Below are 25,982 nucleotides of genomic sequence, written 5' to 3' on the forward strand. Positions count from 1 at the left end.
CATACAGGAGACTTAGACAGCATTCCTGGCTCCTGGCTCTGGTTTGGCCCAGCCCTGGCTGTTGTGGGCACTTTGTCTCTGCCCTTCAAATAAAATCAAAGTAAATCAGAAAGTCTCTAAAAGAACACGGTGGCCCCCCCAGCAGGGCTTGGAAGGTCTGGCTCCATGCCCCGCCTCTCCTCAGCCCCATGCCGCCCAACGGTGCTGCCTTCCTGGCCTGCCCAGGGGACCACCAACAGGCCATTCCTTCTGCCAAAACGCTCACAAGGGGAGGACAAGACGGGCCAGCTTCCAAAGCAACCTCGAAGTTAACTCACCTGAGCTACTTCCTCTCTTTCCTGAGGATACACACAAAAGTGGTCAAGTCTGGCTGCTTCTAGGCCCTCAAGGACCACCTGAGAAGTCTGGAACCTTCACCTCTGTGCCGCTCAATGGGGGAACCTCTTGTGCACCGTGGGCTCTGCCCTGTCCATGCCCTTGGTGCTTCTGGGCCCAGGGCTGGGTGTCCTCGCCATACCTGGCTGCATGTGCAAGCTGGCCTCCACACTCGCTCTTCGTCCCTGGCCGACAGGATGAGGACTGAAGATGCCAGAGCTCAAATTCCAACTCTGCCAGTCACTCAACTCACATACACTTCCTTATGGCCAACAACACACACAAGGGGCAGGTGCTGTTGCTCTGAAGGGGGAAGAAAGGCACCCCAAAGATGATGGTGCTGGGGGTGTCACACATCTCTGTTGGGGGTGAACTCAGGCTTGCCCAACCTCCTAGCTGTGCCTCCTTTATCTACAGGGTGATGATAAGAGATCCACTACTTCCCTCAGGCAAAGAGAGGATGCCTAGGCAAGGCCGTACCCAACACTCAACAAGAAACAGTCATCATGTCCCTAAACGCCAGTGTTCTCAGAACCAGGGCTTTGCTGAGCCAGGCGCCATACCCCAGAGCACAACCACGAATGTCAGAGGGTCTTTTCCACAGCCAAGGGGCCAGGGCTGTTGGCCACTGTCCTGCAGACTCAGCTCTGTCCCTCAGACTCAGGAGGAAGGGATGGAGGGGCCAGGAACTGTGAGAGGCTGGCCCCAAGCTGAGGAGCCAGCACAGTGAGAGCAAGGAGGTGCTGCCTGCTCGGGCTCCGGGCAGGAACACTGGCAACCACTCTTTGACCCCTGCCCCCAAGTCCCTTCTTGGGACTTAACAGCCCAACACTGGGACCTCTTAGCTCCTACCCAGTTCTCTGACCCCCACTTGCTTCTCCTCTGGTATAAACGTTTCCACAGCTGGGTGCAGAGGACAGGGCATGGAGGACATCAATGCAGAGAAAGGGCAGACAGAGGAGAAAGTCCCAGGAGACAGGGCTTCCTGGGCAAGGACCCCAAGAGGCACTTCCTCACCTGGCTACTTTCTGAAGGAGGAAGAGGAGCCTCAGGCCCTGCAGGGGAGGCGCTTGTGGAGGGAGCGTCCCCGCTGAGGTCATGACTGGGCCCATCCTGGGAGGCCGGCTAAGCCAGAGCAGGTCCCTGAATCAATGAAACAGCATCTGGCTACTGCACGCTTAGCCCCCGCCCCCCACCAGCTCGGGCTGCCTGTTCTCCCGCTGGCAAAGCCCAGGTGGGCCCCCAAGGCTGTGTGTAGTCTTTGGAAAGCAGCCCCCTGGTTCCCAGCAGCCTTCAGAAGGAGCAAGGAATCCCCCTTAGGTGGTATCGACAACCAACATCATCCAAGCAGGCCACTGAGCAGGGTCCACGCAGTGCCAGAGTTTGCAATGGAGAGGAGAGATGGCGGGACATGGAGGGCGTGCTTGCAGATCCGCTGCGTCTGCTGGGACTCTTCAGCCTGGGATCTCAGAACTTGGCCTAGGCATGTAGCCAGGCCCATCCGGAAGACAGCCTCCACCCTGAGGCCTGCGCTGACTCAGGTAGGCAAGGCCCCCTGCCCTAATGCTGGCAGTGCCTACCAGTGAACCCCAGGGAAGCTGTGCTCTGTGGCTGGCCGCGGGGGGGCTGGTCCCACGTGTTCTGAGGCTTCTCCCAGAGTGGAAAGGGATCACACAGGAAGGGGTGCAGGCAGGTACTCTCCCGCCACAGGCAGAGTGAGCCAGGGCACTGTGGCGGCAGCGGGGGTGGGGCAGGGTGCTCCTTGGGTACTGGCACCGGGCAGGGGGCCCAGATCCCAGCCTCGCTTTCCCTGCAGCGCCTGAGCGCCCTTCACAGTAACCGCCCAGGCCTCTGCCTCTGTCCCTGGCTGCCTGGGCCCGCAGGCTGAAACACTGCCGGTCCCTTTTCCTTTCCCAGTTTCTCTGTTCCTTCAACATCTGGACCCTTCCTCTGGATTTCACAGCCTGGAGCCAGGGTCTGGCTCCCTTTGGTGCTTCTTGAAAGTTCCTGTGACTTGGTGGGGGTGGGGGGAGCTCAGGGGCAACCCAGAGTCCAGAAGGGGAAAACATACCCGGTTGGAGAAAGGGACCAGGCCTGCCAACGACTTCCATTCGGCGGGGCCCACAGCAGAACCTGTCAGGCAGCAAGGGCAAAGTACAAGGGCCGGGACAAGCCAGGCCCAGGGCGGGGGCCGGCTCAGCCAGCCACCCTTCCTCAGCAGCAGTGGGCGACACCTTCCACCTCCTCAGTGAAAAGCAGTGAAGCTGCCGCTGCCGGCGGGCTGAGCGGTTTCTGCCTGGGAACCTGGACGGTGTCGCAATCGAAACCGCCACCAGCAGAGAGAGGCTAGGTTTGGCCAGGAGAGCAGCAGGGACAAAGCCCTGCAGCTTCTCAGGGCTGGGCCCTGGGGGTCAGGAAGGGCCGGCAGCTTCAGGACACCACTCCAGGCACCAGGAGCAAGGTGGGAGGACAGGGGCAGGAGAGGACTGGGCGGAAGGGAGACAGAAAGGGGCGGGCTGACGGCCACTTCCTCCTCCCCTCCCCCAGGCCTCACTCCCCGGAAGTGGGCTGCCCCACCCTCCCCAAGGTGCTCTGCTGGGTAACAGCTGGCAAGAGGATGAGGAGGAGCTGCACTCCGGCCAGGCCTGTCATAAATTCCTTATCTCTCTCGCAGCAGGTGAACCCAGGTTGGGGCAGATCACTTTAACAAGACCTCAGACTGGGCTGGGAGGAATCCTGTGACTCCAGCATACCGACCCAGAGTGGCACCCCTGCTGACAACCAAGCAATCCAGGCCCTGAGCAAGCAAGGTGGCAGGCCTCGGCAGACATCATGGGCCCACAGTGGCAGACGGATTTCCTATTTCCTGGAAAAGCAGTGCTCAACCTTAGCAATCACACACATCACTTGGACACAGGACGTTCTCTTCAAGGCTTCAGGGGCCTTGGTGACTCCGAGAAGCCCTTCAGGGACCTATGGCTCTGGACTAAGAGCCTTTCTCACTGTCAGATAATGAGGTGTTTAATCCAAATGCCGGGGAACAGTTCACATGCTCCCCCCAAGTTCCTTCCTTACTGGGAGTCTGGCCCCAGGCTTCTGCTCAATCCCAAATTTCCAGTCACCATACCCTGCCCCTGCTCTTCACAGATGCCCCACGTGCCCCACAAAGGCCCCTGCTGCCCAAGCACGTATGGCCATCTCCTGTGACCAGAGGCCTTGCCTCCAGACCGGGGACTTCCACGAGTGTCCTGGCCTCAGCCACCCTATTGGCGTGTGCATAGTTCTGCTTGGGTCAGAGCCTTCCTAATGGAGCAACTCTGTAAGCAACTCTTTTTGGAAAGGCCAGGTCTCCTGGAGACCATGCCAGCCTGCCCCTGGGAGCCCTGCCCACAGAACCAGTGTTCCCGACGTGACCATAGGTCCATGCTTATATGCATACACACCTACTGGGTCTGTGGTCTCCCCACTTCCCAGGGCCCAGAACTGGGGCCTACTTGCACCAGCTATCCCTCACTGAGAGCAGAAAAGGAGGCCAGAGCAGGTTGGCACAGCCCCAGAGCTTAACCATGCCACTGGATGGTCTCCTCAGGCCTCCTGGTGACACTCAATAGGGGGTGTTCTCTAGCTGGCTAGGGAGAAATGGACTGGGACTCAGGCAAAAAGTCATGTGGCTGTGGCAAATCCCTAGTTTTTGTTTTCACAATTATTTATTTATTTTACAGAGATACCTGGGGAGAATACAACGGTTCATGCCATGCAGAATGTCCACAATAGCCATAGCTGGGCTGACACTAGAGCCAGGTTTCCTACCTAGGTGGCAGGGACCAAATGATTGAAGCCAGCCCTGCCGCCTCTAGGGGTTCCATGTTAGCAGGAAGTTGGAGCCTGAGGCGCGTACAGGACCCAGCATCTTCATGGCCAGGCTGAATGGTCCTTGGCTTTTCCAGCCCTTGCTGCCTCCAGGGACCACCCTGACATCCTCTGATGCTGGGCAAGTGCCCCCAGCCAGAGGTGCCTCCTGGACAGGGAAGCATGTGGCAGCAGAGAGACCGGACACCCTTGCTCTAAGCATCAACTGTAGGGGGGTATCCAGTGCCCTTGATATGCCTGGCAGAGGAGAGGCAGCGGTCGCCCCCCTTTTCCAGTCACAAAGGTGCCTCCCTGACAGGAGACACCAGAAAAGCCTGCATCATAAGCCCTCACTGCCCTTTAACCATCCAAGCTACAACCCTTACCCTGAGCCAGGAAGCCCATCACTGCAGCCTGGGCTTGGGGCGCCTGTATGCCTCCAAGTCACAGCAGAAGCCAGCGGCGGCCAGGCAGCCCTGCAGACCTCAACTGACCTGCAGCGAGCGTCAGCTTACTCTGTGTCCTGTCTGTAAGCTGCTCTGCTGTGCACTCCTCCAAGCACCTGTCATTGAACTGCTGCTTGCGGTGCAGGGCTTCTCCTGAGACACAGTGGGTTCCAGGGTGCCACAGGGCTTCAAGGCTTCTGGGGGCTGCTCTGCACTCAAGGGCCTGCTCACGGGCTATGGCTTCTCTGCCAAACCTTGGCCACTGTTGCCCCAGCAGACGGCTGTGGAGTCACAGCCAAGCATAGAGACCAGCAAGGTGTGCGTGCCCTGCTCCTAGACATTCTGGCAGAAAACCACACTGGAGTCTCCTTGCAGTTCCCACCGATGGGAACATGGGGCAGGTCAGTGGAGTGTCTGAACCTGGGTGTGAGTCAGGAGCACCATGACCAATTTCTCAAAGTTTGCTCATGTGGAAAACAAGTACACTAGCTATAGCCATTTCACAGGACTAGAGGGACGACTGAGCAAGAAGATGCACACCAGTGCTGGGAACAGTGCCTGGGGCTCCTCTTGTTGCCCTACCCTATGCCAAAGCCTTGCTACCGCTCTCTGAGGCTGAGAGAGCCTGAGTGCGTCACTACAGGCCAGCAGAGTCACCGGACAAGGCCAAGTCAGACTCCAGCCCTGGCTGGGCTGGCGGGCAGAGGACCCTCTCTCCAGAGGAGGGGCAAAGGAGAGGGCGCTCATGCCATGCCCTCCTTGCAGCCTAACGGGTGAAGGTGGTCCTGCCAGGCCCGCCCCTCATTAGATCTTTAACTCTTCCTTTCCTGCAAGGACCCAAGCAGCAGCCGACATACCAGTACCACACGGTGCCAAGGGCTCGGGGAGGCTCACCCTGCCTCGGCTCCTCCTGTACCAGTGAGTTACTGTAACCATGGAGACCACAACTTCCTCCATCTTGCCCAAGCTAGCCTGCCGGCAGCCCTAGCCTACAAAGAGTGGACAGAAACAGCCTGCAGCAGAGGCCTGGCTGGCTTACTGTACAGGGGACCACAGCAGGCGGACACCGACTGGGCTGCCTCCTAATTAAAGCCCGCAGGCCTTTGTCCAGCAGAGCACATTTGTTGGACTCTGGGCTTCTGCACACAGCTGTCCACAGGAACGCTGTCCATGGCAAGGCACGAAGGGCACCTGCTGTGGGAGCAGGAAAAGTAGTGCAGAGAGCTCCCCAGACAGACACATTCAAAGGTCAGCACGGTGATGTAGCAGGTAAAGCTGTTGTCTGCAGCGCTGCCATTCCACATGGACACTAGTTCTAGTCTCAGCTGCTCCGCTTTTTAAAATGAATGTTTGAAAATATTCATTTATATTGGAAAGGAAGATTTACAGAGAGGAGAGACAGAGAGATCCTCTATCCACTGGCTCATTCCCCAAATGACTGCCAACTGCTGAAGCTCAACTGATCCAAGGTCAGAAGCCAGGAGCCTCCTTCAGGTCTCCCATGTGGGTACAGAGGCCTAAGGCTTTGAGCCATCCTCCACTGCTTTCCCAGGCCACAAGCAGAGCACTGGATCACAAGTGGAGCAGCTGAGACACAAAGTGGAACCCATGTGCAATGTTAGCACTTGCAGGCGGAGGACCAGCCTGCGGAGCCACCACACCAGACCCAATTTTTAAAAAAATACTTATTTTTATCGGTGTTGTGACTATCTGATGAGTAAACCAGTGGATGGAAGATTTCTCTCCCTCTGTAACTCTTTTAAAATCAATAAAAAAAAAAAAGGGGGGGAAATAGAAACGGGCCTGGCACAGTAGGCTAGCAGCTAATGGCCTCGCTTTACATGTACCAGGATATCATATAGGCATCGGTTCTAATGCCGGCAGCCCCACTTCCCATCCAGCTCCCTGCTTGTGGCCTGGGAAGGCAGTCGAGGACGGCCCAAAGCCTTGGGACCCTGCATCTGCGTGGGAGACCTGGAGGAAGTTCCTGGCTCTGGATCGGCACAGCACTGGCCATTGCAGCCACTTGGGGAGTGAATCATTGTATGGAAGATGTTCCTCTCTGTCTCTCCTCCTCTCTGTATATCTGACTTTGTAATAAAAATAAATATATCTTTTAAAAAAAAGAGGAAGATCTTCTGTCCACTGATTCACTCCCTAAGTGGCCGCAACAGCTGGAGCTAAGCTGACCTGAAGCCAGGAGCTTCTTCCAGGTCTCCCACGCGAGTGTAGGGTCCCCAGGCTTTGGGCCGTCCTCGACTGCTTTCCCAGGCCACAAGCAGGGTACTAGATGGGAAGCAAGGCCAGCAGGATGAGAACCAGCACCCATGTGGGATCCCGGCGTATTCAAGGCAAGGATCTTAACTGCTAGGTCACCGCAACAGGCTCAGATCTTCCTTTCTTTCTCTCCTCCCTGTGTATCTTTCCAGTAAAAACAAATCTTAAAAAATAAATACACAAGGGCCCGGCGGCATGGCCTAGCGGCTAAAGTCCTCACCTTGAAAGCCCCGGGATCCCATATGGGCACCGGTTCTAATCCTGGCATCTCCACTTCCCATCCAGCTCCCTGCTTGTGGCCTGGGAAAGCAGTTGAGGACGGCCCAATGCCTTGGGACCCTGCACCCGTGTGGGAGACCCGGAAGAGGTTCCAGGTTCCCGGCTTCAGATCGGCACAGCACCGGCCATTGCGGCTCACTTGGGGAGTGAGTCATTGGACGGAAGATCTTCCTCTCTGTCTCTCCTTCTCTGTGTATATCTGGCTGTAATAAAAATGAATAAATCTTTTAAATAAATACATACATACATACATACATACATACATACACAAACAAAACTGCAGTGCTCTGTCAAGTAAGCATCATCTTCTTTCAGCTGACCCAGGTAAGGAGACCCAAGGTGAGGGGCCTTCCAGGGGGGAGCAAGGGTCCCTCCTCTGTCTTGGGCACTGGCTGCACATTCGCTGCTTCCTGTACCTGTTCGCCTGGCCTTCCCATACCCTTAGGGACCACTGGTGCTTGCACCTAGCGGCCCATGTTAAAATATTCAAAACAAAACAGGTAACATTTTTTGATTCTGAAAGTTAGCCTCTCCTGTCTTGCAAGGCATATTATAGACAAGGCTTGGAAAGCGAAGATTAAAAGCTTGCCAGAACACTCCCCTCTTTCAGAAGCCCTTGAAGTTGGTCAGGCTCTGTCTCTCCTGTCAGACCGCACTACGAAGACAGTGACACTGGCCTGTCGTCTGTGTGGCCCACAACAATGTCTAGCACAGCATTCAATCAGGTAAAGAAACGGGGCCAGTGTTGTGGCTCGGCGAGGAAAGCTGCAGGCGATGACATCAGTTTGTATCCTGGCTGCTCCATTTCCAATCCAGCACCCTGCTAATGGCCTGGGAAAGCAGCAGAAGATGCCCCAACACCATGTGGAAGCCCCAAGATGAAGCTCCTGGCTTGACCCAACTCAGTGCAGGCCATTGCTGCCAACTGGAGAGTGAATCAGTGGATAGACATTCAAATGAACGGCTTTTAAAAACCACTGCAGGAATAAATGTGCACAAGAACCAAGAGCTGCCCCGAGGCCCCTCCACCATGATCTCTGCGGATGGGATTCATGCGGGCGGCTGGGGGCGGAGCCGAGTGGCCACCAGGGGGAAGCAGAGATGGACTCGAAGGCCAGGCCCATCCTAGTCGGGACCCTTCCCTCAGACTCTCCCACTCCAGGGCGCTCTGCCCTCCTCTGCTTGCTATTAACACTCCTGGGGCAGTAGAGATTACTCTAAGAGTCACCAACTGGGGAAATGATGGAGCCCTGTCTGAGGGCGGAGGCCACTCCTGCTCACTGTGTCACACTGAGAGCTCTGGCCTGGCCCACTGTGCCCACCCTAAGGCCCCAGGATGCCAGCAACAGTCACCCGTGCCTGCTGTCTGCCTGCACTGATTGGGACTCCTATCCTGCCCCCCCTTCCCAAACTGGCTCCTGTTATAGAAGGCAAAGGAATGGGGGGAAAAAAACAAAACAAAACATGGCAGCTGGGAGCTCTCGGCTGACTCACCCAGCATAATCATCTCCTCCCAGAATCTCCCATCTCTCCTGGGGCGTTTGCCAGCACAAAGTAAAAAAGAAGTACGCGGGGGTTTTTCTCTCTTGCCTTTCCCCCTGCCACTATGGCAGAGGATCTCGAGGTCCCCTCTCATCACCAGGATGGGAGTCTACTTTCTCAACTTTTTCTAATAAATCTTGCTTTAAAACTAAACTGTGTTAGCATGAAAATTCTTCTTTCCTGCGAGACAAGAATTGAGGTTGCTGCAGTATTCGGGGTTCAAAAACCCTACAACAGTTTTGGTGCCGTGACTCGGATTCTACCAGCGAGATTTCTCCAGCCAGCCTGCAAGCATCCATCTCGTCGGACGACTTCAACAAGAAGGAACACTTGGAGCCCAGATAACCCACCAGGCACCTCCGATGACTTCTGCCAGGCGTCTCTGATGACTTCTGCATTCTACTGGGGACCCTCAGACCGACCCCCAGAGGAATACCCAACTTCTGCCCTTTTGAACTATGCCCCCTCTGTCAGCAGGAAGCAGCCAGAGCAGTCACCGTCCCATTTCCCCTAACAGAAGTTAGGGTTACTTCTTCTGGGGGGCGGAATGTGAGAGGAGTTAGACTGGGTAGTAGGCAGTTAGGGTTTTCTGGGTCCCCAAGTCATTTTTTTCTCAAATATAAAGGGGTATTTTCCCCACCATGTCTTGGATTCACCAGAACATGTCTCTCCCAAGACAAATGCATATCTTATCAGGAGTGCTTCCCCAGGAGACAAGGGTGACATTAACATATCTATTCCCCACCTGAAGCCTCCACCCAATTCTGTCTCCAGCCATTGCCAAGGGGGAAGGCTTCAGACTGGCCTCTTTATCATTAGAAAGGGACCAAGGAAGTTGGCCAGTGACACCTTTCCGGCCTTTTGTCCCAAGGCCAGGTACCATGGAAACCAGGAATTTTCTTTGTTTATGGAGAAACATCATTGAGGGGAGTCTTTAAAAGATGCTTTCCCCACCATTAATACGGGTTTTTCTCTCTTGCCTTTCCCCCTGCCACTATGGTAGAGGATCTCGAGGCCCCCTCCCATCACTAGCATGGGAGTCTACTTTCTCAACTTTTTCTAATAAATCTTGCTTTAAAACTAAAAAAAAAAAAAAAAAAAGTACACGATCTCAAAATAAATAAATAAATAAATAAATAAATAAATAAATAAAAATAGAAAAAAATTATATATACATATCAGCATTTATGCAACAGCTCTCTACCTGGGCACAGTTAACCCTTTGTTTCTGCTCCTTCCACCACTACAATGCCTTGGCGCGGAGTGGAACCAGCTCTGGCTGGCAGACAGGCCTCATGGGGCCTCTCCTGCTCCAGCTCTGCTGCTGCCAAGTGCGGAACAAGGCCTGCACCTCTTCCCAGTGCACCCCCATGAGTGGAAAAAGTACCGCCTTTCCACTCCTCCAGTTTCAAAGAGAGAGCCGAAGGAGGAGGAGGAAATGTCAGGGAAACTCACTGGGACAAAGTTTGCTGTCCCAGAAGTCAGCCTGGCCAGAGGTCAGCAGCATGAGCGAGGAGGAGGAAAGGCCATAGTAACCACCCAAGGTCTCACAACATCCCCCGGCACACCAGGACCCAGCGTGACCCAGCAGGTAAGACGTCGTTAGCTACCCCCTCCAATCAGAGGGCCTGGCCAGGGTTAAACACGAAACTTGGCTCCTGACTCCAGCTTCCGGCTTCAGCAGCTGCTGGGCAGCAGGGGAGTGAACCTGCAAACAGAATCCCTACTTCTCTCAGCCTCTCAAATAAACACAAATAAACCCAGCAAGCTGCTTCTGCTGACAAGCACAACGCCACCTCTCCACTCAGGGGAGGGTCCCCGGGCGTGGGAAGGGGACAGCTGTCTCAGGCACTGCTGGATGAAGGGCCAAATTGGCGGAGGCTGGGAGCCCAGACACTGTGTCTGTAGAGCAGTCACAAGGACCAGTGCCAATTCTCAGCCACCTCTCTGGGCAGGAGGAGGTGGTGTTCCTTCTGTCTTTGTCACCTGGTGTCACTTACGCACTGAGGAGTGTATTGTTAGGCAAGTATGTCACGTGAACACCTCAGTGTGGACTCATGGACCCTGCCAGTGGTCACATGGATGACCGTCCCGAGTGTTTCCAGCCCATTACTGATGGAGATGGCATAACATGGCACGGGACTCAGCCAGGGCAAAGGATGTTGGCAGGCCCTCAGGCAAGAGAGCCCTGCCACTCCCATCAGCACCACAAATCTCAGGCAGCATGTTCACCACAGAATCCTCCACGTACCAAAGGGTCCATTCTCAAAAGGAACTAGCATTACTATTATTATTTTTAATATAGAAATACATTACAAAGGGTGTGTCTTCAGGCTAGCTGAAGAGGACCCACAACTGTGTCTGAGCAGAGAGTTCGACTGCAGCCCAGAACAGGAGACGACCAAGTCTGTGTTGCAGGTTTGCTCTGTGGACACCAAGGGCTGCCTCACCCAGAAAGTCAGAAACAGGGCTTAAAGGGCGGAGGGTGGCCATATGTGGCGCACCAGCATTACGCTGCCTGCATCAAAGTGCCTGGGATTGAGCCCCATCTCTACTTTTGCTGCAGCTTCCTGCCAATGCACACCCTAGACAGAAGGAAATGATGTTTGAAGAATTTGGATCCCTGCTACCACATGTGAGACTTTATGGAGTTACTGGCTCTCAGCACCCACTGGGTCCACCCTCAGCTGTGGTGGTGGCTATTTCAGGAGTGAACTAAAGATGGAAGATCAACACTTCACTTTCCTCTGCAGCTCTTTTTAAATATATAAGTAATTTTTTAAAAATCAATAAGAAAAAAAAAAGCCCTTGGAGCTTGAGGCTGGGGTAGTAGCCGGGGTGTTGGGAGAGAACCCATTCAAGGGGACCAGCTGGGGAGGGAAGCGGGCAGGGCACGCCTCCCTGCTAGTCAACAGAGGCAGGCGGTGGACTGCGGTGGCTCCTGAGCTCCCAACATTGGCTGGCCTTCAGGACTGGGGTATTCTGTCTGGAGTAGCAGGGCCTGGGCTGGGCTGCCGGCCTGGCCAGTGTGCCAGATAGCAGCAAGACCAGGCTCCCCAGAGGGCTGGGCACAGGTCAGTGCTGGCACCGAGTGCAATTCGCAGCCAAAGCCTGAGGCTGACTGGCTGCGGGCAGTGGCAGCTCAGCAGTCCAGATGATAACCATCTCCCACTACAAGTGCCTCTTCAAAAAAATAACACTCGTTTTATTTTACCTGAAAGAGAGAGGGGAGCCCAGCAGGATGGCTCAATGGCTAAATCCTCACCTTGAAACCACCCGAATCCCATGTGGGTGTCGTTTTGGGTCCAGGCTGCTCTATTTCCTTTCCAGCTCCCTTGTAACTTGGGAAACCAGTGAAAGATGGTTCAAAGTCATCCTCTGTTATTCACCCAGTCCATAAGCAAAGAGTTGGACTGGAAATGGAGCAGCCAGGACTTAAACCAGTGCCATATGGGATGCCAGTGAACAGCGGAAGATTAGTTTGCTATGTCACTGTACCATTTCTGCCCTTAAAAAAAAAAATCCAACCTCCAGCTAACACATCTGGAAAGGCAAAAGACGATGATCTAAGTGCCTGGGCCTTCTGTCACCACATGGAGAACTGGACGGAGCTCTTGGCTCCTGGCTTCAGCCTAGTCCAGCTCTGGTCATGGTACCTATCACTACCCAGTGAATGGAAATGCTCTCTGTCTCTCTCATTCTGCCACTTGACCTTTCCAATGAATAAATCCCACTTAAAAAAAAAAAAGGCTCTTTGTACCGTGAATTCATCTTCCACAGTCCAGGCAAGAGTCAACTACACTTGCTGCCCAGAGAGGGCGGCAGGGAGACCCGGGAGCAGCGTGCTCTGCAGGCCAGAGGCTGCTGGAAGCCCTCTAAAGAGCACCACTCAGCTGGCAGAGCTGTGGAGGAAAGGCCCCCACTCTCAGGCAGTATCAGATGCACTCTTACCTCAACCTCACAAAAGAGAAGGGAAAGGAACCCTTCTCTGAATTCACTTGGTGATGCCACAGGTGGACATCCTACAAGAGGAATCAAACTCCCAGACCCAATAATCCCGAAGGACAGCATAATGAATGAGAGAGAGGGAGCAGAAAAAGAGCAAGTGATCTTCTCTCCCCTAGTTTCCCCCCTAGTTTCCTGCCTAGGGCCAAGCCAGGGCTGAGCCAGGCTGAGCCATCCAGGTCTCGCCTGTGGGCGGCAGAGACCCAAAGCACATGGCTATCACCTGCTGTTTCCCAGGCACAGTAACCGGAAGCCAGTCTGGAAGTACCAACTAGATGAAACTTGAACCAGTATTCTGATAAGGGATGTGGGCATCACAGATGGCACTGTGGCCTCCTGTGCCACAAGGTCCACCCTGGGCTGCTTCAGTTGGTCACAGGTCGGACGGCACAAGTAAGGACTCAAGGGAAGAAACAAAAAACAAAAAAACTCCACACAGGACACCGCCAGTGAGAACTGGACTAAGTGGCAGAAGCATTGCTACCAGGCCAGTGCTGTACCTGGTCAGTGCTAACGGCAGCGCCAAGAGCTACACAGCAATGAGGGCATCCACCACACCATGACAGCACAGGTGAATAGTGTCTGGGACAGGCACACAACACACCATGCACACGCCAGCACCCCAGAGGAGTCACTGGGTTCAAGTCCTGGTCCTGCTCTCAATTCTGGTTTCCCACTAACGCTCACTCTGGGAGGCAGCAGATGATGATGCAAACGCCTGGGTTCCTGCAGCTCATGGAGGAGACCAGCACTGAGCCAGTCCATGGAGAGATAACAATAAAAACATCTGATAACAGTAAAATAATACAAATTTAAAATGTCTGATGTACAGCAAACATAACAAGTTCTCCTCACTGTAAGTCCACCAGTTTAAACATCTCCACTCAGTGCTCACCAACACTGCTCTGCACCTTTCCACACTGGCCTGAGAGCTGGGCAGTTCAAGGCCAAGTTCTGGTCATCCACTTACATTGCTTGGACTTGGACTAGCTTTCTTACAGAGTCAGAAAAAGCTCCAGTAGCTCAACTGCTCATCCTTTCCATAAAAGGTCACTCCCTCTCCCTTAATAAAAAGCACTTTAAACATACACATCCTACCCAGGAAAACCTGAGGACCCCACAGTCTCCTGAGGAGTGAAGCGTTACAAGACCCCCTAGTCTTACAGATCAGGAAGCTTCGCAAATGACTCTGCATGATGACTAGTATTTCTCTCCTTTCCACACTCACTAAAGCTGTATGTGTGGGGTGATGGAGGCCATGACGTCATCGCTGCAATGGCCTTCCAGCTCCCGAGCGTCTCCGCTGCCTGCCCCAGGGGACTCGGCCGACTCCTCCACCAGCTGTCCCTCCCACAGCACTCCTGGATCACTGCTCAGGAAGATGGGTTTTGTATCCCATGAACTGACATGTGTCTGTCTCCAGGGCAGTTTTCTGAAGCAGTTGCATGTCATGGTTCTCAGACAAAGGATTTGAGATACAGGGCAAAGTTAAATGAGATGCCAGAACTAGGAATCCAACAGGAATATGGGTAAGAAAGAACAGAAATGAACCACTGCCTCCTACAGCAAAAAGCCCTACCCACAGGGGCCTCATATCCACCCCCTAAGTTCCCTTCCTTTGGCTGACAGAAGCTGCCTCCCGGGGCCTCCCCGCTTCCACCCTGACAGCTCCACCGTGTCAAGTGACTAAGGCATCTAACACTGGTGCTGGCTGCCCCATGAAGAGATAGCCAGGGTCATGTGAGCCGGGCCAACATGTTCTGTTGCACTTGTTTATAGGCAAGAGGATTAAACAACTTGTCAGGGGAAAAGGGGCAGACCCTGCACACAGGGCAAGCCAGCAGAGGCCTCCTGCCAAGAAATCCTTTGCTCAAATATAAAGCAGAAAGCTCTAGCTAAATGCCAAATCAGCTAACTATGCCAAACACCACTACTATCAAGTGACTTTGAAGCACTGCTCAATTTTTCCAAAGTTCTTCGTATGGAAGGCTAATGCGTGGAGTTTCTTTTTTCTTTCTGGCAAGGGGAAGGGTGGGGGAGAGAGTGGGAGACTAGGAGGACGGGCAACAAAGGACCCATGAAGAACCCATATTAAATGCCCAAACAAAGGCACTCTGGCCTACCAAGAAATGTGTGTACAGCACATCTGGACAAAGCCTCCACGTCTTAGACTCTTCAACTTCCAGTGGGAGGGCAAACCAGCACAATCAGAATTTGCTGTGGCCACTTCCTGCTTGGTCAATGTCAGACTGGGAAAGAAACATCCCCACGAGGTACAGCAGCTCCAGGGCAGAGAGGAGCAGGGAGCCGGGGCCAGCGCAGGGTCACCTTCCAGTCAGCAAGTGAGTGTGGCCACAGAAGCCACTGGTCACAGACCCAGGAAACAACAGGGCCAGGCAGGAGCCCTGTGCTCCTATCCTCAGGCATTCTGTGCTGCCCAAGCTACAGGGCTGGGCTGGGGCTGGCTCCCCTGCCCTGGGCAATCAAACCCTTTCTCTCCTGCTCTTCTGCAAAGCCCTCTGTCCCAGCCCCCAAATAACTAATCCTTCCCATGTAGCAAGTGTAGCGGTTACCCGCTAAGGAGGCACCTTGCTGAGGGGCGAGGAGAAGCCACCTGAAGCCTACAGTGGAACCCCTTGTCCAGGAAGCCCAGAGTGGGTTGTGATACAGTGGCACGAACGCTGCACTCCCTCCCTGTCGCCTTCTCAGCTGCAAGGCAGCCATCACTCTGATGAGGACAGGGAGGAAGGTAGTGAGGACTGCGGAACAAGCCCCAGGTTCCAGGAGGAAAAGAGATCAACCTCCCACCCACGTTCAGCTTCTGAAGAGCAGGAGTGTTTAAAAGTACTTTCCATTTCCCGATGCACTGACAGACAGGGAAGCCCTGGGCAGACCCGGCAGCCCCGTGGCCAGGTCACTGTCTGCCCTCAGGAGCGCTGGTCTCCACAAACATTGCAAGACAGTGTGTCTGTGGTGGGTAGTATGCTCTAGCACCCACACATCATCCTCTAGACCAGCACTACACGAGGCAGTAACCTGCTCTGAGCTGATCACTCCAGCTTGCTCGGCAATGACAGGTGGCAAGAAGAGGGGAAAGAGGAAGACAGATTAGGATTTTGTACTTTCAAGTCCTGCCCCAAAAGTCAGGGAGAGAAGCAGCTGAGCGCCCACGGGGTGACAGGAGTTCAGCTCTGGGTTCTGCAGAGCCAGCTGCGTCAGGAGAACCGCAAGAATGTGCACCTCAAACAAACTGGCAAGAGGAGGGGAACCAGCTAGGCCAGGAACGTGAAACAGTCCTCCGGTGAGAAGCAGAGCAGAGCTGGAGGTGGGCAGTTGATGGTCTCTGGGAAGAGGCAGGAGGTGAGAGAATAGACTGGATTAACATGGCAACAAAAGTCATGTGCTGGCAAGAGAGGTGACAGCTCGGGTGGGCAGCAGAGCCGGCTGTCATGGCACCTTTTCCAGCTGGTCCCATCCCAGTCCTGGGTCATCCCAAGCACACACCTGTTTCATGCTTCTCCAAGCACCTATGCCCTGACGTGTAGTGACAGGTGCACAAGGGCGCTCACTAGCTGTGTGGTGCACCCTTGCCTGGCCATGGGCACACAGGAGCCCCCAGAGTCCACAGTCCCTCCCCCAGTAGGCCTGAGCTCCTCCCTTCCCTGCACCAAGCCCAAGGCAGCCAGAGAGGTGCTGTTTAGTGACAAAACCAGGTGTCAGGAGTGGCAGGAGGGAGGGCCACTTCCTCCTTCTCCACCCTCCACAGGAAGCCTCTATGACTCCCTCCCCCAGGGGAGAGGGACAGCAGTGTTGACACCTGGGCCTGACAGCCAGTCCTGAAGCAGCCCCGCTGCGAAGTGAAAGCAGCCATCCAGGACTGACACCTCAGCCAGCCCACGCTCCATCCTTACAGACCTGTCCCCTCACCCCACAGGCCACTGAACATGGCTCCCAGCACCAGGAACAGGAAGTGATGGTCTCACATTCAAAGAACGACTAAGAAAAAAAAGCAGCTCTCCCTCGACAGGTATCAACTGTGCATTACACACACACACACACACCACGCATACACAGCTGAGCCCAATGCAGTGTGTACGCCAGTGGCCTGCCTGCAGCTCTGTGCTCGGCCCCCCAGGTCTCTGCCGCCAAGTACCCTGCCCTTCATCGTCGTCCACTCCCTTCTTCCTCCTGATAAGTCTCGGTCCCACACCTCTTCCTACAGGTAGTATTCCATGCTTGTTTCACAGGGTGCTCCAACTTGCACCTCTTCTATTAGGACTGAATGGCTAATTCTCTTCTCAGTTCTTGGCGGCTGCCACGTTCACTGAGCTGGTCCTCAGTACCTGCCATCTAGCAGCCCTCCAGAACACTCTGTAATCTGTGGTGGAGTTGGAGGGTCAGGGTCGTCCAGTTTTCTTCACAGGGACTCCTTCCGCCAGGGCTATCAGCACAGCTCAGCCCCCACTGTTCAGAGCTGCTCCCCAGGGCCTCCCGGCACCTCAATGGACATGGCCTCTGGTAGGATTTCAGAGCTCATCTCCAGTTGGTGGAGCAGGGGCCTGCTGCGTAACCATGCATCCTTTCCCAGGCTGACCCCTGCCATGGGTAGGGGCTACAGGCTGCCCTTCTGCAACAGACTCTTTCAACAAGATCATTTCTGAAGTGGAAGCAATGGGGATGTAGTGCCAAGAGCCCAAGAGAGATCTACTTGAGGCCCAGCTCTGCCCAAACAAGTTACATAACTTGAAGCAAGTCATTCTCCCTCCTGGGATCCATGTTTAAACACCTGCAAAGTGAGGGGCTAGAAAAGGGCCGGGAGGGCCTGCCCTTGAGGGTGTGACAGTTCTCAGTGCCTCTGCACTAACAAGCCTGCCAGCTCTGACCCAGAGACCACAGCAGGAAGTGGGCAAGGACTGTGTGTCCTGAAGACCACTTCCTGGCCTTGGCTTACATCAAGTCAACTTACCTAAAAGTCGAGTCTAAAAGCAAACCTCACTTAACATGCCTGGCACACCAGGCCTACATACTGAAACACCTCTTTTGCCTAGGGTTGAAAAAAATAAAGAGCAACCTATGTGACAACTTAGGAAATTAAGGGACTAAGCATCAGCACTTGTTAGAAAAAGTACAAATGCCTGGCGCAATGGCTCAACTGGCTAAATTGTTTCCTTGCAAGGGTCGGGATCCCATATCAGCACCGATTCATGTCCCAGCTGCTCCACTTCCCATCCAGCTCCCTGCTTGTGGCCTGGGAAACAGTCAAGGACAACGCAAAGCCTTGGGACATTGCGCCTGCATGGGAGACCCAGAAGAGGCTCCTGACCCTGGATCAGCTCAGCTGTGGCTGTTGTAGCCATCTGTGGAGTGAACTAGCAGATGAAAGATCTCTCTCATTTGATCTCTCCTACTCTCTGTAAATCTTCCTTTCCAATAAAAATAAATGTATCTTTTTTTAAAGATTTATTTATTTTATTACAAAGTCAGATATACAGAGAGGAGGAGAGACAGAGAGGAAGATCTTCCGTCCGATGATTCACTCCCCAAGTGAGCCGCAACGGCTGGTGCTGCGCTGATCCGAAGCCAGGAACCAGGAACCTCTTCCAGGTCTCCCATGCGGGTGCAGGTTTCCAAAGCATTGGGCCGTCCTCGACTGCCTTCCCAGGCCACAAGCAGGGAGCTGGATGGGAAGTGGAGCTGCCAGGATTAGAACCGGCGCCTATATGGGATCCCGGGGCGTTCAAGGCGAGGACTTTAGCTGCTAGGTCACGTCGCCGGGCCCAAAGTAAATAAATCTTTTAAAAAGAAAAAGAAACAGTACAAGCCTGAACTCAGGGTCCCCTAGGAAAGGAACCTGCCCTTCCCAGACTTCATTTACACCCCAGTTATAAGTGCTCCTACTCCCAGCCTCTTTAGACAAAAGGTAGCCACAGGAAGGCTGACTCTGCCTGCTCTGAGCAGGCGCAGACACTAGTGGTGGGGCTGGCGGTGCACCTCATGCTTCTCCTCCCTCGCCACACTGTATCCTGATTCCCACAGAGGCTGGGCTGGGCTGGGAGCTGCTGGGTGCGGAGCTGCCCACCTGCATGGGCAGGTGACCTGTGAGAAGAAACTGACTTGGCAAAGCTGAGCAAGCAGCAGTTTCAGTTTCCCTGCCCTGAGTGGGGGCAGGGGGAGCAGGTACAAGCAACCAGTCTGACAGGTCTGCATCTGCACCACCCTCACAGCTGTCCTTCACAGTGCCAGACAGACAGGAGACTGCAAAGTTGGACGAGGCTTTCAAACCCAGGGTCACAAAGACCACACAGGCAGAAGGGAAAAGATGAGCATCTTTCCCACTCCTGTTCTACCATACAGATCCCAGAGAACCTGGTCCCCATCCCTCACACCTCCTGGGCACTTCAGAAACCGAGTGACCTCCTCCGAGAGGTCCCAAGAAGAACCCAGGTCCTGCTGGCTGCAGGCACTGGGCGGGTGTGCAATCAGCTAGGAGCTCTCGTCCCTCTAAATCACTCCAGCCTCAGAGGCAGGCCTCGGGGTCTCCCCAGCTCTGGACACAGTGCCCAGGGCCCCCCGGCTCCTCACTCACAGAGCGAAGGATGGGGCCAATGTGACCAGGAGCAATAACGCAGGCGAAGATGTGCAAGGGGTAAGAACTGCTCGACTTCAGGGATCGGGGCCCCAGCCTGGGAGTTAGGGTGCCCTCCTGGGTGTGCCCTTTCCCTGGGGTCTCCCCTGAGTTCCTAACACAGTTCAGCACTAGCATAGCCCTACCCCACCCCCTTCCTCTCTGAAAAGTAGCTCTACATCTCATTACAATATTGATTAAAACTAACTTACAGGGCTGAAGATTGGACAGAGACAGACATCTGGTTTACCAGACACTGGATGCACTTCCTTAATAGCAGCTGCACCAGAGAACACTCATGTGACAACTTTTCTCATATTTACTTCATAAATAATTCCCTGAGACGTGAGCATGTGTAAAACACTCCATGGGGACCCGATGCAGATGGCTCACCTGGCTCATCTTTGCCTTGCAAGTGCCAGCATCCTGCACGGGCACTGGGTCATGTTCTAACTGCTGCACTTTGGATTCAGCTCCTGCTTATGGCCTCGGAGACCCCAGGAAGCCCTTGGCTCCTGGCTTGGGATCAGCTCAGCTTTGACTATTGAAGCTATCTGGGGAGTGAATCAGAGAACGGAAGATCTCTCTCACTCTCTATCTCTTCTTTTCTCTGTAAATCTGCCTTTCCAAACAAAATAAATCTTTCAAGATTTTTTTTTAATTGGAAAGGCAGATACACAGATAGGAGATACACAAAGTGAGAGAGATCGTTCATCTGCTATTTCACTCCAGTGGCCACAACAGGCTGAGCTGAGTGGTTCTTGCACATCGGAGCAAGGTCTCAGGGTCCCATAGTGTCCTCGACTGCTTTCCCAGGCCACAAGCAGGGAGGTGGATGGGAAGTGGTGCTGCTGGGATATGAACTAGCACCCATATGGGATCCTGTAGATGCAATGTGAGGATTACGCCACTAGGCTATGGTGCCGGGCTCTCAAAATAGATCTTTAATAAAATAAAATATACTCAAAGACTCTGGTGGTGGTAGTGGGCAGATGATGCAGAGAATACAGCGCAACCCTCAAAGTAACCAACAGTGCAGTAGAACACAGAATCACACCAGCCAGCAAGGACCACAGCAAGCCATGGCAGGAGCCTGCTCCGCCCCCAGCTTCCATATGCCACTGGCACAACAGGCTGAGACAGATCAGGCAGCTCCAGGTCTCCCGTCTGCCTCCCCCAGGATCTCCACTCCCGGAGCAGCACCGAAGCATCGGCCACCCCTCCTCATCTTTCCTCGCCATGTGGAAAGGGGACAGGCCCAACAATTCAGCTGAAAGGCGATCACGTGGCTTAGTCATGGAAGTGACGTCAGAGAAAGCCCCTGGCAACAGAGCCATGGAGGGCTCCCCTCCATTTAGAAAAAAAAAAAAATCTAAATTATTTAGTTTTTTAATTTATTTTTTATTGGAAAGGCAGATTTACAGAGAAAAATCTTCCATCCACCGCTTCACTCCCCAAATGGGCACAATGGCCAGAGTTGAACCAATCCAAGGAGGTGGCAAGGTCCCAAGGCCCTAGGCCATCCTCCACCTCTTTCCCAGGCCACAAGCAGGGACCTGGATGGGAAGTGGGGCACCCGCGACATGAACCAACATCCTCTGGGACCCCAGTGCTTGAAGGGAGAGAATTGGCCAATTGAACCATCACACTGGGCCCTAGGAAGGATTGTTGCTCGTCTGCATCTCCACGCTAGGGTTCTGCCCTCGATCTCCTCCCACCCAGGGCGGTAGCTGGTCTAACCCACGAGAGGTTTCATGGCAGACCTTTTCCACAGGTGACCACAGTTCTTCAGGAAGTTAGCAGGGAAGAGCAAATACTCTGAAAGTGCAATTCCCCAGGCGAGTATTTGGTGCATTGGACAGCTTAGACTGCTGGATTCCTAGATATGAGAGTGCCTGGGGTCAGGTGCTGGCTGCGCATTTTGTGTGGATGTGCAACGCATCAGTCCCTGCTGTCCACGTGGAAGACCACGGAGCACCCTGACAGTTTTGGGCTGCTGGCTATGGCCTGGCGCAGGCCCTGGCTGTTGCAGGCATCTGGAAAGTGAGCCAATGGATGCAAGATCTGTGTCATTTCTGCCTTCCAAATAAAAACTTTAAAGAAAATCACATCCAATCCTAGAATTAGAGAGAAAAACAAAAAGTAGATATAGAAGAATGGGGATGGCTTTCTTGCTAAGTAACCGTCCTATTGTAGCAGGCAGCAGACTAGCAGCAAGACTCTGTCCTAATGGTTTTCCACGCAGAATTTCAGAACGCAAGCACCACGTTGTGAGCCCAGGCACTCAGCCTCACCCGCTCCTGCCCAGGGAAACCCAAGGAAGGCTGAGCAGCAGCGCCTGCCGCCGTCATGAAACAAGGGGCTTGAACACACCACCCCCAGGCAGCCGCCCAGTTGGCTATTTCCCTGGCAGTTTCTGTGGTCTTAAGACGGTAGGATATTTGCTTTTAAACACTCTTAAAATTATATTTCCGAATAGGGTTCAGTCATCCAAGACAGAAGGAATGAAAACCAAACCAAATAGAAGGATCTGGCACTACCAAATAGAAGGGGAACCTCGTGAGAACAGGGTGGGCAGAAGCCCTGCTTACCACCTGCACCAGGACGCAGACCCCTGGGAACTGAGCCCTGTTCACTACCAAGCCAGAAAACGACGACAGAGGTGGCACCAATGCACGAGATCAGGTCAAGGGAAATCCCCGCACAGACACTCACCGCATCAAAACCTGTTCGCGTGACCCAAATCTACAGTGTTCACGTGAAAAAGCAAACAGAACTAAAGCAGCACAACAGTTATACACCAAGGTAAAGGACTGCCGTGGAATCAATTAGCAGCCACACCTCTCCGCCAGCATGCAGCAGTAATTAAGGCAGCAGGTTTCCTCGCTGGGAATTTGAGTACAGAAGGCCAGAGCCCCTATGGACTCAACCCGTTACAGAAGCCTTTTCATTAGGCAGGAAGATGCGGCCACGGGCTCTCCGTGGGAACGGCGGCCGGCCCCAGCACGGAAGCACACCTGTGCCCAGCGGCCCAGAGCACTGGGCTGCTGGAAGAGAAAGGGAGAGCGAGGGCACCATCTGTGAGGAGACCAGCATACTGCCGCTCAAATAATTGATGCTTATCCATTCTAACAAAAAAAGACATGCTTCTAAAGCCACTTTAAAATGGCACAGAACTGTGACTTCAGACCAGTGAATCAGCTTGGGACACCAGTAAGCACATAGTCAAACCCCTCTCTTTGCCAGGGCAGCAAGGGCCCAAGAGGTAAGTGATGAGTCAATCCAGGGCAGAGGCTCCTCCCATCACTCTCGTCCCATCCTCCAATGCACCACCACCAAGATCAGACAAACAGAAGAGCAAGCGGCCCAGCTCCAGCACACAGTGACCCAAAGGCGAATAGGAAATAGCAGCAGGATAAAGGGCAAAGCAGGACCACCTGAGCCTGCCCTCAGGTCCCACATGTACACAGAAGCCTGTCGCCACCAACTGTGTGCTCCATGTTCCTGCATGTGGGACACAGGCAGGGGTGCAGAAAACCTGACTTGGCTTCATAAGGGCAAAAAAAAAGTGAAGCAAGCAAGAGCTTATTTTATCTTTTTTTTTCCTTACAAAGAAAGGATTCTAGAATTCCAACAGCCCACGTGTGCTATGGGAACAGGAGCGTCAGGTGTAGAAACGCAAGCCACCCGATGCTGAGGGTCTGGTGTTTCTAAAGGGATTCCTGACATTCCAAAGGATGGAAAGAAATGAAGCAGCTACTCAGAAGCCAGGATTTGATCAGCGTTTCCCAGCTTCCCCCTGCTCTTGCATGGAGCATTAAATACCAGGTACCAAGACTCCTGCCACTTTCACAACTGCAGGCAAAGGAAAGCAGGCACAATTCTAAGTCTAACAGGTGGGCATTTCATTTGCCCCACAGAGGCAGAGCTCACTCAGGGAACTAGAGGTGGGGTGTCCAACACGCTTCCTCCTTAAGCTACCACCTACTGACCTGCAGGGTATCAGCAGTCGGACGCCAGATGGGAACAGGAGCTGGGCCTTGGAGCCTGGCACTCAGACACAGGGTGCCCAAACCCCACTCCTACACAACAATGCTCGTGTGTCTGCATTCTGAGTGTGCCTACTCACATGAGGTGTGAATTTTTTTTAAAGATTTATTTATTTTTATTACAAAGTCAGATATACAGAGAGGAGGAGAAACAGAGAAGATCTTCCGTTCGATGATCACTCCCCAAGTGAGCCGCAACGGGTCTGAAGCCAGGAACCAGGAACCTCTTCTGGGTCTCCCATATGGGTGCAGTGTCCCAAAGCTTTGGGCTGTCCTCGACTGCTTTCCCAGGCCACAAGCAGGGAGCTGGATGGGAAGTGGAGCTGCCGGGATTAGAACCGGCGCCTATATGGGATCCCGGGGCGTTTAAGGCGAGGACTTTAGCCGCTGAATTTTCTACTTGAAGCATCAGACCACTGCTGAAAGTTTTTGGGTTATGGAGCACTTTTTGATTTTCAGATAGGATTAGTCACCCTGTGTCTGCTATGCACTGACACCACTGAAGCCAAGAGCGAAGGGCTCTCCCCAGAGGGCAGCCAGTGCCAACAAGGAACACACTGGACCATGTGGGTTTACAGCTTTGAACAAGTGACTCGGCAATTCTGGGCTTTTATCTCACAGCCTGTGAAGAGGGGGAAATCATCAGATCTACCCTTCTGCAAAGAGTGAGCCGAGACGAGTTTCCGATGCGGCAGCCTACATACGGTCATTTCACATGGGAGGCCTGTGTCTGACGTCATGGACTGGCTCCTGATTCCAGCTTCCTGCTGGCGCGAACTCTGCCCTGAGCAGCTGTGTTCCCAGACCCCACAGTGGACCTGAATTGGATTCCCAGCTCCTGGTTTTGGCCTGGCCCAGAATGGCCATTGTGGGCACTTGTAGTGAGCCAGCAAACAGGAGCAAAAGAGGATGGCTGAAAGGCACAGCAAGAACAGCAGCCAGCATGTGTGGGAACTGGGACAGGAGGTGGGTGTGGGGAGTCCCTGGGGCTCAGTGGGGCTGGACCAGGTAGGGGATCTTTGGGGACAACTTTGCTAATGCATATGAGAGCTGAGGCTGAGGGCAAACCAGGCTGTGCTGGACAGCTGCACCTGTCACCATGTCTAAGAACCAGACCAGCCTGGGATGGGCACAGTAGGGGTCCAAAGGGATCACCCCAAGCAGATTACAGCACCCACTTGTGAGCACAAGAACCGGGACTGCAAGATCAGGCTAAGCCTCAACACCAGCTGGCAACTGTGAAAACCGAGGCTGTGGGCAGGCCAGGTGGAGGTTCTTCGGGATTGCTCTGACTAGGCTGCAGCACATGCTGGTTTGCACACAAGTCAGCCCTGGGGGTGGGCTGGGATAGACTGCAGCACCTGCCAGTCTGTGAGAGCCAGGGCTGGGGGTGTGACTGACCAGGCAGCTGCACCCGTTGGTATGCACGTTGGCTGGTACAGACAAGCCAGACTCTGCAGCAGCTGGCACACACAAGAGCAAGGTCTAAGAACCTTCTAAGGAAGGTTTCCTGGAGACTGCTGCATTTGATCTCTGACCTCAGATGAAAAACACAGACGTGTGGTGCGACCCCGAGCACTCGCTGCAGGACCCTTGTGTAAGAATGCAGAGCACACCCAGATGCACACGAAAGACAAGACAGCCAGCTCCTCCAGCCAACAGAAGACTTCGAGTACCGCATCAAAAGATGGAAAGCAGAATCTGAACAATACGCCAGGCCAGCTCTACAACAGGAACCTAAGTCTGTGAGCACACCGAGACACACAAGGACAGCCAGCAGGCCTTAAAAAGAACTCCTCAGGCCTGGCATGGTAGCTTAGTGGCTAAAGTCCTTGCCTTGAAAGCGCCGTGATCCCATATGGGTACCAGTTCTAATCATGGCTGCCCACTTCCCATCCAGCTCCCTGCTTGTGGCCTGGGAAAGCAGCCAAGGACAGTCCAAAGCCTTGGGACCCTGTACCCATGTGGGAGACCTGGAAGAAGCTGCTGGCTCCTGGCTTCAGATGGGCGCAGCTTTGGCCGCAATGGCGCTTGGGGGATGAGTCAATGGACGGAAGATCTTCCTCTGTCTCTCCTTTCTTCTCTCTATACATCTGACTTTACAATAAAATTACATAGATAGATAGATAGATAGATAGAAAGAAAGAAAGAAAGAAAGAAAGAAAGAAAGAAAGAAAGAAAGAAAGAAAGAAAGAAAAAAGAAAGAAAAAAAGAAAGAAAAGAAAAGAAAAGAAAAGAAACAAACAAACCTACTCACCTCTCAGGCCCAGCACTACTAGTCTAGTCTAATGGCTAAATTCTAGTGGCTACATTCTCACCTTGCAAATGCCAGGATCCCACATGGGCTCCACTTCCCTTCCAACTTGCTGCTTGTGGCCTAGAGGAGGTTTCTGGCTTTGGATTGGCTCAGCTCTGGCCATTGTGGCCACTTGGGGAGTGAACCAGTGGACGGAAAATTTTTCCACCTGTCCTCTCTGTAAATCTGCCTTTGCAATAAAAATAAATAAATCTTAAGAATTCCTCACCTCTGCTGTA

General features: G+C 53.6%; 1 protein-coding gene across 5 annotated transcripts in view; it reads right to left on the minus strand.

The window, feature by feature from the left end:
• The window catches only part of MARK2 (microtubule affinity regulating kinase 2), a 62,902-nt gene that overhangs the window by 16,265 nt on the left and 20,655 nt on the right, over positions 1-25,982 (minus strand). The window contains exon 1 of one of the 5 annotated variants that reach the window (XM_058662875.1): positions 2,447-2,737. The exons of the other annotated variants lie outside the window; for them this stretch is intronic. The gene's annotated coding sequence lies outside the window, so the exon portion shown is untranslated. Of the gene's footprint in view, positions 1-2,446; positions 2,738-25,982 lie in introns of those variants that run through there. 5 annotated transcript variants of the gene reach the window in all.

Source organism: Ochotona princeps, chromosome 4, assembly GCF_030435755.1.
Source record: "Ochotona princeps isolate mOchPri1 chromosome 4, mOchPri1.hap1, whole genome shotgun sequence".
Classification (NCBI taxonomy): Eukaryota; Metazoa; Chordata; class Mammalia; order Lagomorpha; family Ochotonidae; genus Ochotona; species Ochotona princeps.